The 12745-nt window shown below is 35.7% G+C and overlaps 1 protein-coding gene across 7 annotated transcripts in view; it reads right to left on the bottom strand.

The window, feature by feature from the left end:
* The window catches only part of RAPGEF4 (Rap guanine nucleotide exchange factor 4), a 320154-nt gene that overhangs the window by 191283 nt on the left and 116126 nt on the right, over positions 1 to 12745 (bottom strand). For 2 of the 7 annotated variants that reach the window (XM_003309422.6, XM_063791307.1), the window contains exon 1: positions 3483 to 3639. The exons of the other annotated variants lie outside the window; for them this stretch is intronic. The gene's annotated coding sequence lies outside the window, so the exon portion shown is untranslated. Of the gene's footprint in view, positions 1 to 3482; positions 3640 to 12745 lie in introns of those variants that run through there. 7 annotated transcript variants of the gene reach the window in all.

The following is a 12745-nucleotide window of genomic DNA, read 5'->3' as shown; positions in this document are numbered from 1 at the left end:
CTTGCAAATGAACTTGTGGAAAACAACCTTTTTGCCAGTTGGGGGTTTGGTATAATTTTGATTCTTGCTTGAATTTCCTTAAAAATCACAATAAGTTATTTAGGGAATAACAGTTGCCAAACTTTCTGACAAATCATAATGAATGGTTATGTTCTGAAAGGTCAACTAGCCATCTTTTGGCTCCCATTTCCTCTTTAAAACTGAGCTATTTTGAGAATTTCCATTCCTCGTGCTCTTTTTTCTTCCCAACCCTGACACTATTTGTATCCCCTCAGTGGCATTTTTTAACTCAGGAAAACTTAAATAAGTTCCAAGATTGCAGAAGAGCCTTATTATTTGATGATTGTGGGTCTTGTCTGGGAAAAACTCCAAACATAGATTTGCCATTTTAAGCAATTCCTTTGAATTCTCATTCTATTGTCAGCAATAGCTCTATGTTATTGGTTTATTATTGATTTTTCCCTTTCCCTTTACATAAGTTAACTAGAGCACTCCAATTTCCTCTTCTCTCTTGCTTTTCTTAGTTTATAAGTCCCTGAAATATTGTATTGTTCTAGCTTTTTGATTTTTAGAGAACACACACACACATTAGACTTTGCCATAATCATAAACCCATCATTTTTTCACTCCTCACTATGATTCTTTCTTCTTTGTCACCCTATTTTAATACAATCTGCTGCCATATTCTGTCATGTTCCCTTTTGAAACATATTTCAGATTCATCTTTTCCCCCTCATTCCCACGGGCACCATCCTGTCTCAGGTCATATTCTTATCAAAGGTACTGTTCCACCCTTCTAGCCAGCTTTCCTGCCATCCTACTCAGTCCCCCACCTCCCCTGTGCTCCACTGCACACTCAGTCCACAGGGTAAATGATACTACTATATCCTGTGAGGGCAGGAGAGCACCTCCTAACACCCAGGTACATCTCTTCTCTTAATTCCTGTATGATGAATGTTACTTTCTTCATTTCACAAAGGAGGAAACTTCCTCTCCCAAGAGATTAGGTATTTTGTCCCAAACCACCTAACTTGCAAGTGTTCAAGTCACTAGCCCTCAAATCTGAAGAGGGAGGGTGATCTGTGTTGCAACAGAAAAATTAAGCATCTCCATAACAAGGATTTAATATTTAATACCTTTAAAGTCAAGGAACTAGACAGACTTGCCGTTATCATATCAAGGGCAATAGTTTTCAAGAGATGGGATTTATAAGAGAAATGTATAAATCCAAGTGTCTGCTCTCAAAGAGTTTTTAATCTAGTTGGTTACAGCATGTATCTAGAACATGCTAGATACACAGCAAATGCTAAATAAACACTTGCTGAATTTGGGACCAGAGAATGGAAGGTGAGCCCTTGCTGCTGTCTCTGCTCAGCTTGCCACTAATTGTACTATTTAGTCATAGGATGCTTCTTAATATAAAATGCTCTCTCTGACACTTCCTTCTGACCCGGTCCCAAAGAATATCAGAACAATACACTGTTAAGAAAAAAGGCACTGAGATTACTGGGCTGCCTTCCAAACTGCAGGGGCCAATTTATTTTTTCCTAACTACAAGATAATTATTGCTGGATATTATTATGGGATTTTTCCATATGTCCTTTAGTTAGGACAGTGATGACCGAATGCTGCCTTTTAATGTACTCTGATCTCCTGCCAGCTTACCTCATTCTACCACTTTGTCTTTGGTTTTTATTTTTGTGATTATTCAAACTTCCCATCGCCTAATCAATACCTCATTTGGCCATTGCCGCTGTTGACAACACACTTCGACAAAGACTCTTTGAAAAGGGTCTTTTTTGCTGGCAGTGGGCTCATTTAAAGCAAGTTCTTGCTACGTGCATCATTTTGGCAAACAAGGACAAGTTCAAGGAAATTAGAGGCCAAACTTGACAGAGCACTGGGTGCAGCTGCTGGCCCAGCTGTGCAGTGATTCTCAACTGGTCCATTACCTCCAAAACTCAACTATTCAGCACAGCTTCCCTAGTCCAGCACTCCTGTCGGTCTAATATATTTGGCAACAGCCATTATTTCAGAAATGAATGCTCATGTGTATTTATAGAAAATCACATGCCTGCTCTATCAACAATTAAACAGATTAAGATTCAGCAGACATATTCCTCTAATTAGGACAAGATGGAAGACATAGTGTATAGAACCCTGCAGTTTGGTCAAGGTTTATTCTTTCCTAACAAGACTGCCATACTACATTTCATCAGTCAAACACCTAGGCTCGCCAGGGACACCATCTTCCTGGTATAGCATTCACTTCCTGTGTCTGCCCCATGGAATTTTCAGTCAGGGGATTCTATTTGCAACTGGCACTTCAAGATACCCCCTTTTCCCTCCCTCTAACCACACTATAGGATCAATGGACTGTTTTAAGGCTTGTTTTGAAATAGCATGTGGACAGCATCATGTGGTCACTAATTTCATTCAGTTACACCCTTCCCCTGAGCCTCAGTGTATGCTGTATGCTCACACTTAAGTAGTGTCTCCTCTGAACAAAAGCCTGATCACACTGTCTGGGCCATAAATTCCATCTTGCTTCGCTCTTGCCCATGCATTATTTAAGCAATCTTCTCGGTGAGCCGGCATGAGAATTTCCCTCAGAGCAACAATCAGCAGGCGCTTTAAGCCCTGTTCTAACGGGAAATGTAGGATATCTCAGAGAGTTCCACCCATTCATAGTCTCGATAATGAAATATGATAATCTAATTTGGTAAAAATAAACTGTGAAATCAGAGATTTGAGGCAAAAACTTTAAAGATGCAATTCAGACTGGCAATCAATGCTCATTCAGTTTCTGTACCATCTCAGCTTTCTCCTTGTGCAGATGCTTAAGTGATGCTAAATTAAATAATTGACAAATTTTTAAAACTGCTGAAAATTACCATCTGTACTTAATTTTGGAATATAAAAAGGTCCATAGAAAACACCCTTTATGATTATTTTGTCTAATAACAGATATGAAACAATACAAACATCCCAGTCATAAAATATAATGCGTTTCTAGCAGGCTGGCTTTACATATTTAAACATAGTTTTTCAAAACAAAAGACCACAGGAGGAGTGAAATGCTGGGTGACAAATACATTTTTTAAAAAAACAATTGCCAAATAACTGAGTTTTTCATTTCAAATCTACTCCTCTAACCCTTCACTTCCCCGTAAAACAAAACCAAAAAAAAACAAACAAACAAACAAAAAAAACCCCCAAATAAACAAAACTCACGCACAGGCTTCCTGCAGACAGTTATGACAACCATTACTTTTTTTTACATTTCTCTCCTGGATAAACACTGGGTTAAACTGTTCTCTGTTAAGAACTTTATTAGGTTGATATTACATTTACACAAAATGAAGTCTACTTCTGTAAATAAACATGCTTGAGGCTTCCATGAAAACACAGAGAAGAGAAACAAGCTCCCTGTATATGTGAACACACTGCTAAATACATGGATAAAACAAGCTGAAACTTACACCAGACACTTCTCCCAGGTCCACCACGGCAGGAGCCCTAGGGGTACATTCTAGTTTTTTTTAAATCCATGTTCTCCTCTTCTCACTGATGGGACTACTCAGGCACATGGTCAAGTTGCAATCAGCTTCTCCCTTAGTGATGTATGAGAGCTGGACTGATTTATCTTGGCTTTTCTGCAGCATATTAGCACTAATGTTTCTGCGTATGCATCCTACCTTTCTTTAGCCGTAGCCCCGGCTTTATCATTGGTAATCTAAATTAAAGAGCCAGTGAACAGAGCAGGGTTGTTGTCCCCCACCCCTCCCTGTTTTCCATGAAACAATTGCCAGGCAGTCACTCCCGGACAAGGATTCCACTGTTTATTCTACCGAGCCTCCTCTTCAATATTCCATTGAGACTGGAAGTCAGAGTTGCAAAAGGATAGGTCCAGCGAGACTGTCTTAGTTCAAAGGTATATTTATGATTTATGCTCGAAAACAGTAGATGGCCTCAGGAAATACTAGAGAGAGCTGTCATTTACCAGTTTTTCACCCCAGAATTCAGAATCGACACTATTTATAAAAACAGAGCAACTTGATACTTCACCTTACTGCCCAGGGTGCACTTTACCTTCAGGGCACTCTTTCTGAGAAATCTCTTCCTTTTTCCACCAATATTTGTTTTATATACACATGCTTAAATGTTTATTTTAATGAGCTATATTGAGCTATGACTTAGCAAGTTCCATACAAGAAGAATAAAATGCTATAAAAATTTGGGCAGATCCATCAAACAAATCATTATTAACCTTGTTGCAACCTGCTATCAACAAACAGCAGCTGAAGCAGGAGCTAAAGGCTGTATTTAATTCATGAGCTGTCAATTCCTTTCTTTAAAACATGTTTAAAATTTTCTCAACCTCCACAAATGTTTGGGAAGAGGAAATATATCAGAGTACATTTTCATATGAAAGTTTTTAATATCTTGAAAATGTTGCTGCCTTAGCAGCACCTCAATGCTTTTTAAACTCAGATTTACAATGATTACTGAAGTAATATTAGGTTTATTTTCTCATTTTATTCAGCAAGACTTAAACAACTGTTAAGCAACAGAGTTTGATGGATAACAAAGCATACCAAGTTTCATCTCTATTTTTGTGTATTTTGTTAAGGGAATACATGATCATTTTCATAATTTTAAACATGTTATTGCATTTTAAATTTTGCTTATTAAAATTAACAAATTTAACACACCCATTTTCATGTAGGCATAAAATACAGACTTGTCATTTTAAATAGCTTTATATATTCATTTCCCTAATCCTAATGACATCTGCATTTCTTCAATTTTTCATTATAAAATAAAATGTCTCATCAGAAATGCTAAATACTCACATTTCAGGTTCTTCCCCAACCGCACCCCCCAAAAACAGAAAAAGGCAATCTCAAACTTTATGCTTCTCAGCGTTTTTCAAAATTTCAGTCAGGAGAAATAACTTGAGAGGGCTGGTTAGAGACTATTCAGGGTATCAGTTCTTCTTAGATTATATCACTTGGGTAAACTTTAAAAACATATATTGATTTCTGTGCTCTAAAACTTGGTTATACTTAACTGCTCCACAAACATCCAGATAAATTATTTTAAAAATTTAAATCTGGGCTTGTCACTCGGCTGCTTAAAACTCTGCATAGCTTCCCGTTACTCTTAGGATGAAAGCCAAAATCTTTATCATGGCCTTCAATGACTCAGTTTTATTTCACTGGGAAGATAAGCCCACCTTCCCAGAACTGACTGGCTGGCATTCAGAACCATCAATCAATCAAGTATTGAGTCCCTGCTCTTTATGGGCCGGTCACTGGAGTATGGTATCCGAGCACTGGTTTGGGATGCTGAGAGAATTCCAGGAGCACATACACATGCCTTCTCCTTCAGTTTGAAAGTAACATACATGAACAAGATTTTACTACTCTACAAATCAGCTTATGAACTATGACAAAATCAAAAAGAGCAAGCCAGACTTTGAAAATACATCATAAAGATAAAATCAAGGGGTAAGAGGAATATGATGAAATTAATAATTTGGTGAATGTTAATTCAAACTGACTTAGGCTAGTTGAGAAAAAGGGAAACAGTCAAGAAGGAGCATAAACTCAAAAACAAGAATTGCTCAAGCCTGGTCTTGTTGTTAGGCTTTGAAAGTCATGACTCACATCAGCTAAATTACATTTTTAAAAGTTTACTATTTATCCATAACTGTGGTTCTGAGTGTTTTCAACAAATAACTCATATATGTTCATTACATTACTGTGGATATTACCTTCCTCTAAAAGTTCTCTTTATTTTAGTCACTAAAAGAATCACATAATAAACTTCACCAGTTTCCTTTTTTTTTTTTTTTTTTTTTTGAGACAGGGTCTTGCTCTGTCAGTCAGGCTGGAGTACAGCCGTAGGTCATGGCTTGCTGCAGCCTCAGACTCTCCAGGGCTCAAGTGATCTTCGCCACCTCAGTCTCCCAGGTATCTGGGACTGCAGGCACGCCACCACACCCAGCTAATTTTTGTACTTTTTGTACACATGGGGTTTTGCCATGTTTCGCAGGCTGGTCTCAAACTCCTGGGCTCAAGTGATCCTCCCACCTCAGCCTCCCAAAGGGCTGGGATTATGGACATGACACCTGGCCTATTTCACCAGTTTCTATGTAAGATGGCCCAAGCCAAGATCACAGGACTCTGAAAATAGGGATTTTCATAACTAAAGATCTACTTTGTAGTTAACCAAGAGCTCATGATCCTTGAATGCAACTTGTATATAAACTCATGTCTCAAATAATGTATACACCGAAAGACATATGAAGTATCCACTGAGTAATGAGATCTTGGGATGAGTCTGGTGCATAAGGAATTGACACCATAAGGCCCCATAAGTTCCAGAATATTTTGTAGACTTCCTTCCATTGTCCTGAAAATTCACACCATTAAAAGCTCCCATTGGAAGAAATCCTAAGACTTGGATTTGCCTGTCTTCAAATCATAGTTCTGCCACTTACCAGCTGTATGACCTTGGGCAAAGTACTAAGACTCGCTCTCTGTGTGTGTGTGTGTGTGTGTGTGTGTGTGTGTGTGTGTGCGCGTATTTTAAATTCACCTGTAAAGTGGGATAATAGAGTTCTGCTTCTGGTCACGAAAGTAATTCAATTCAGGCCAGCTCTCCCACAGATAACAATTATAAGTCCTGGATAAAATATTTAAAAACAATAATAAAATTATCTGAAGGCAGTGGAGAATGACTGAGAACAGGCAGAAATAAAGGCGGGCGGGGGGTGGGTGCTGACACTTAGAAGAATGGCACTTGATAAATTACCCAATTTTTATAACTTTTCATCTAAGGACAAGGCCCAGTCAGTTCCACAGTGTGGCCAGAGTCAGATAAAAGCCTGTAGTCTTCCTGGTTGAGAAACCAGAGGACAGAGTTCAGGGAAATGATAGCAGCTAGAAAATAAAGGAGGAAATCCTAGAGAGAAGACAGCCACAGAGGGAAAGCCCCAGATTGACTACATGAGATCTGACCAAATCTCTGACTGATCCCAGTACTATACATATGTGAAGCGGACTCCAAGCCACTCAGTTAAGGAGAAAGAACTGAACAGAGATGTCTGCTGCTGTCTCAGGGAAGACGAAATTGGAATTTGAGTTTTGCCAAGTTAACTGCCTACAAAAACAGAAAATCAATACTCTTTAAAGGCATATGACAGTATTCAGAATCTCTGTAATATATCACTCACAATGTCCAGAGTACAGTCCAAAATTACTACACATGCAAAGACACACAAAAAAATAACCCATCCTCAAAAGAAACCAACCAAAAGAGACCAACTCTGAGATAATTCAGATATTAGAATTAACAAAGACTTTAAAGCAGCTATTATAACTAAGTGCTCAAGGACATAAAAGAAATCTCAGCAGAGAAGTACAAGTTATTAAAAAGTACCAAGTGAAAATTCTAGAACTAAAAAACACAGTATCTGAAAAAAATTCACTGAATTGACCCAACAACAGATTGGAAAAATAATAATAAAACGTGTCAGTGAACTTAAGGATAGAACAATAGAAATTAACCAATCTGAAGAACAGAGAAAATTCTTTTTAACGAAGAAGGCCTTAGGGATCAATGGGATATAACAGTATATGTATAACTGGAATTCCAGAAGGACAAGAAGACAGAGAATAGACAGAAAAAATATTTAAAGAAATAATAACTCAAATTTCCCAAAATTTGGTTAAAAAACGATATAAACTTAAAAATTCAAGATTCTCAGAAAACCCCAAACCAGATTAATAAAAAACAAAACAAAATAAAGACCCATGCCAAGGCACATCGTATTCAAACTATTAAAATTCAAAGATAAAGAGAGAAACTTAAAAGCAACCAGGGGGAAAATGGCATACTATGTATAGGAGAAAACTATATTAGTAGTAACTTTCCATCAAAATTCACAGAGAATAGAAGATAATGGAATGACATCATTAAAATACCAACAGGAAAACAACACTTGTCAAGCTAGAATTCTATTTGTCAAGCTAGAATTCTATATCCAACAAAAATATTCTTCAACATTGGAGGCCAATGAAGACATTTTCAGAAAAACAAAACCTAAGACACTTAATCTCCAGCAGACCTGCATTACTTGAAACATTGAAGAAAGCTCTCCAGAATGAAGGTAAAAGACACCAGATGGTTAGCCAGATCTATAGGAAGGAAAGAAGATCACTGGAAATGTCAATATGTGGGGAAATATGAAAAACAGACAGACACACACATACTTTAAAAATATTACTTAAAAATATTACTTGTATTACAGGCAACCATTGAAATAAAAATTCTAACACTGTATTTTGGAGTTTATAACACAGATAGGTATAATATCATCAACAATAACATAAAGCATTGGGGGGGCAATAAATGGAATTATACCATTTCCAGGTTCAGTATTTGACATGAAGCAGTACAATATGCATTCTAAGTGGAATGTGAAAAGTTAATAGATGTGGTAATCCCCAGAGCAACCATTAAAAATTAATGCAAAGAGATACAATTGAAAAGCCAATGGAAAAATTAAAATGGAATTTGTGGCAGCCATGATGGTGCCTACTTCTAGAAGTAAAAGATCTACTTCTAGAAGGATCTCCCTTCTAGAAGAAACTTGCCAATCAGCTGTGAAGAGTACAGCTAGCTGACAGCATCCAACTGCAGTGATTTTTAGATCTACTGTGAGTGAATCAAAGCTATGTTCTTTAAAGTTAGTCAATGATAAGCATGGTAGGGAGGGCCATCATTTCTGCCCAATGCAAAACTTGTTTACAAGAAATTTTTGCATTAATACTCTCCATCGGGCTTGCAGAGACATTCTCAAAACTGTGCTGCAGTCTGAGGCTCTTTCTCTTTCATCCTCATTCCTTCTGCCCCTTTCACAGGTAACAAACTCTCTCTTTCACCTCTTTATTTTTGTTGGCCTTGCATCCAATAAAGCTCTTGTACTTATAACTCAATCTTGGTATCTGCTTCCTAGGGAACCAAACTAATGTAGAATTCTATAAAAAAATTAATTAATCCAAAATAAGGCAAGAAAGGAAGAGAGAGGAATAAAAAAGCATATGGAACAACAACAACAACAAAAATAGCAAAATGGTAAACCTAAATCCAATCATATGAATAACTACATTAAATGTAAATGGACTAAACACTCCAATTAAAAACAGAAATTGTCAGAATGGATAAAAAAAGCAAAATTCATCTATATGTTCTTTATACCTTTTATATACAAAGAAACAGATAGTTAGAAAATAAAAGCTTGGAAAAATATACACCATGAAAACAGAAAGCATAAGAAAACCACAGTAACTATATTAATATCCTATGAATTAGATTTGAAGGCAATAGAGTATCACCAGACAAAAGAGATGAATTTTATAATGATAAAAAGGGTAATTCACCTAAAAGAAATAAAAATAATAAATGCATACATGCCTAATAACAAAATGTTAAAAAGCAAAAAATTAAAAAAATTATTGAAGAAAAAGACAAATACTTGGAGATTCTAATACCGTTCTCTCAATAATAGTTAGAATAAGATGAAAAAATCAGTGGGGACATATAAGACCTGAACATCACTACCAACTACATTGACCTAATTGACATTTAAAAAATACTACACCCAACAGCTGCAGAATGCACATTCTTTTCAAGTGTGCATGATAGATTTACCAAGATAGGAATACCTTGGTAAATATAAAGAAATCTCAACAGCGAAATATAAGTTATTAAAAGGTACTGAGCGAAAACCCTAGTGTGCTATAAATAAGTCTAAACAAATTTCAAAAGACTGAAATCCTAAAAAATATGTTTTCGGACCACAATTTAATTAAACCAAAAATCAATACCAACAAGATATGTAGGAAACAAAATATTTGGAAACTGACAACACAGTTCTAAAGAACCCATGGGCCAAAGAAGAAATCATAGGGGAAATGCACAGTATTTTGAACTGAATGATAATGAAAATGTAACATATCAAAATTTGTAGAAAACAAAGCAATGCTTAGAGGAAATTTATAGCTTTAAATGTTTATAGTAGAAAGGAAGAAAGGTATAAAAGCAATGACCCAAGTTTCCATCTTTAGAAGCTAGAAAAAAAAAGAACAAATTAAACCCAAAGTAAAGAGAAGGAACGAAGGAATTTTTTTAAGTCAGAAATCAATGAAATAGAACACAGAAAGTCAACAAAAACATTAAAAATAAACAAAAGTTGGTTCTTTGCAGTGTATCTGCAAATCCTGATACACTGAAAAGATGATAACTATAATAAACAACTCTATGTCAATACATTTGAATGCTTAGATAAAACAGACAAGTTCCTTCAAGAATACAATTTACCAAAATTGACACAAGATGAAATTAAAAATCTTTAATAGTGCCATATCTATTAAAGCAATTGAATGTGTTATCAAAATCCTCATAAAGAAAACTCTAGTACAAATGGTTTCATGGTATTCTATCAAATATTTATGGAAAAAATAATATCAATCCTACATGACTTCTTCAGAAAATGAAGGAGGATGGGACAATCCCCAACCATTTTATGAAGCCAGCATAATCCTGATACCAAAATCTAATAAAAATACTGTAAGAAAAAAATTGCTATGAACATAGACACAAACATCCTTAACAATTACAGCAAATATCAGCAAATCAAAGCTAGCAATACATATCAATAAAAAGGACAATCATTCTTTTTACATAATAGAGTTTTTACATAACAAGTAGAGTTTATTTCAGGAATGTAACACTGTTTTAACATTAAAAAATCAACCCATGTAATGCACCATATCACTAGAATAAAAGAGAACAAACATGTGGCTCTTACTAATATGTTCAGAAACAGCATTTGACAACATTTAATATCAATGTGTGATTTTAAAAAAAAATCTCATCAAATTAAAAATAAAAAGATATGTATTTAATATACAGTTAAAAATAATATTTAATGATGAAATATTGAATGATTTTCCCCTAAGATCAATGACAAGGAAAGGATGTCCATTATCACCACTTCTATTCACCCCTGTGCTGGTGGTCCTTGCCAGTGTGATAAGGCAGGAAAAATAAGTCAGAGGCATAAAGATTAGAAAGAAAGAAGTAAGATTCCCATTATTTGCAGATAACATGATTTTTTGTATAGAAGAATCACAAGGAAGTTGAAACAGGGTAACACTAGTAATACCTACCTCATATAGTTGTTAGAAGGATTAAATGAGTTTAAATTTGATGTGTTTAAAACTCTACCTGATACAAGTAAGCACTATATAAGAGTTAAGTAAAGTTAAACAAATCTAAATATAAAATCTGAGAAGGGTTACGTATCGGATCAACTTATTGACAATTCATCAAAATTGACAATTCATTAGCTTAAGAAGCCTTAAGGAAGATAACCTGAAAGAATAAGGAAGGTTATCTTCATCCTGGGGCTCATGTTATGAAAACGTTCACGGAAAGTAACACTGGGATGCCTAGAATATGACCAGTCCTCACTGACATTCCTAAAATAGAAAGATGAAATGTGCTACAATGTGGTGACACTGTCTGCAGAGTTACTGCTTTCATATATGATCTAATATGTCTATACAGTTACACAAACAAATCCAGGCATTATTTTTAATGAGCACATAACTTGTTGTGATCTATAAATATTCATGGCAAAATATCCATGAAAGACATTGAAGTAAAAAGTCAGTTTGCATAATCATATTTACAGCATAATTCAATTTTTAAAAACTTTTATTTTAGTTTCAGGGGTATATGTACAAGTTTGTTCTATAGATAAATTGCAAGTCTCGGGAGTTTGATGTATATATTATTTCATCACTCAGGTAATAAGCATGGTACCCAACAGGTACTTTTTTAATCTTCACCTTCTTGCCACCCTCCTACCCTCCACCTTTAAGTAGGCCCTGGTGTCTATTGTTCCCTTCTTTGTGTCCATGTGTTCTCATTGTTTAGCTCCCACTTATAAGTGAGAACATGGCAGTATTTGGTTTTCTGTTCCTGTGTTAGTTCACTTAGGATAATGACCTCCAGTTCCAACCATGTTGCTGCAAAGAACACTATCTCATTCTTTTTTATGGCTGTGTAGTATTCCATGGTGTATATGTACCACATTTTCTTTTTCCAGTCTATCATTGATGGGCATTTAAGTTGATTCCATGTCTTTGCTATTGTGAATAGTGCTGCGATGAACATACATGTGCATGTGTCTTTATAGTCGCTCGATACTTGACTAAATAGGCCTAACGGACAGCTACAGAACTCTCCACCCCAAAACAACAGAACATACATTCTTCTCATCTGCACATGGCATATACTCTAATATTGACCACACAATCGGCCATAAAACAATGCTTAGCAAACTCAAAAAAACAAATCATACCAACCACACTCTTAGACCACAGTGCAATAACAATAGAAATCAATACCAAGAAGATCACTCAAAACCATAAAATTACATGGAAATTAACCCGCTTCTGAATGAGTTTTGAGTAAACAATGAAATTAAAGCAGAAATCAAGAAATTCTTTGACACTATCAAGAACAAAGATACAACATACCAGAATCTGTAGGACACAGCTAAAGCTGTGTTAAGAGGAAAGTTTATAGTGCTAAACACTCGTAACAAAATGTTAGAAAGATCTCAGATTAACAACCTAACACCACACCTTAAGGAACTAGAAAA

The sequence above is a fragment of the Pan troglodytes genome, chromosome 13 (assembly GCF_028858775.2).
Source record: "Pan troglodytes isolate AG18354 chromosome 13, NHGRI_mPanTro3-v2.0_pri, whole genome shotgun sequence".
Taxonomy (NCBI): Eukaryota; Metazoa; Chordata; class Mammalia; order Primates; family Hominidae; genus Pan; species Pan troglodytes.
The sequence above is the reverse complement of the archived record's forward strand: the minus strand, read 5'-3'. Positions and strand labels throughout refer to the sequence as shown.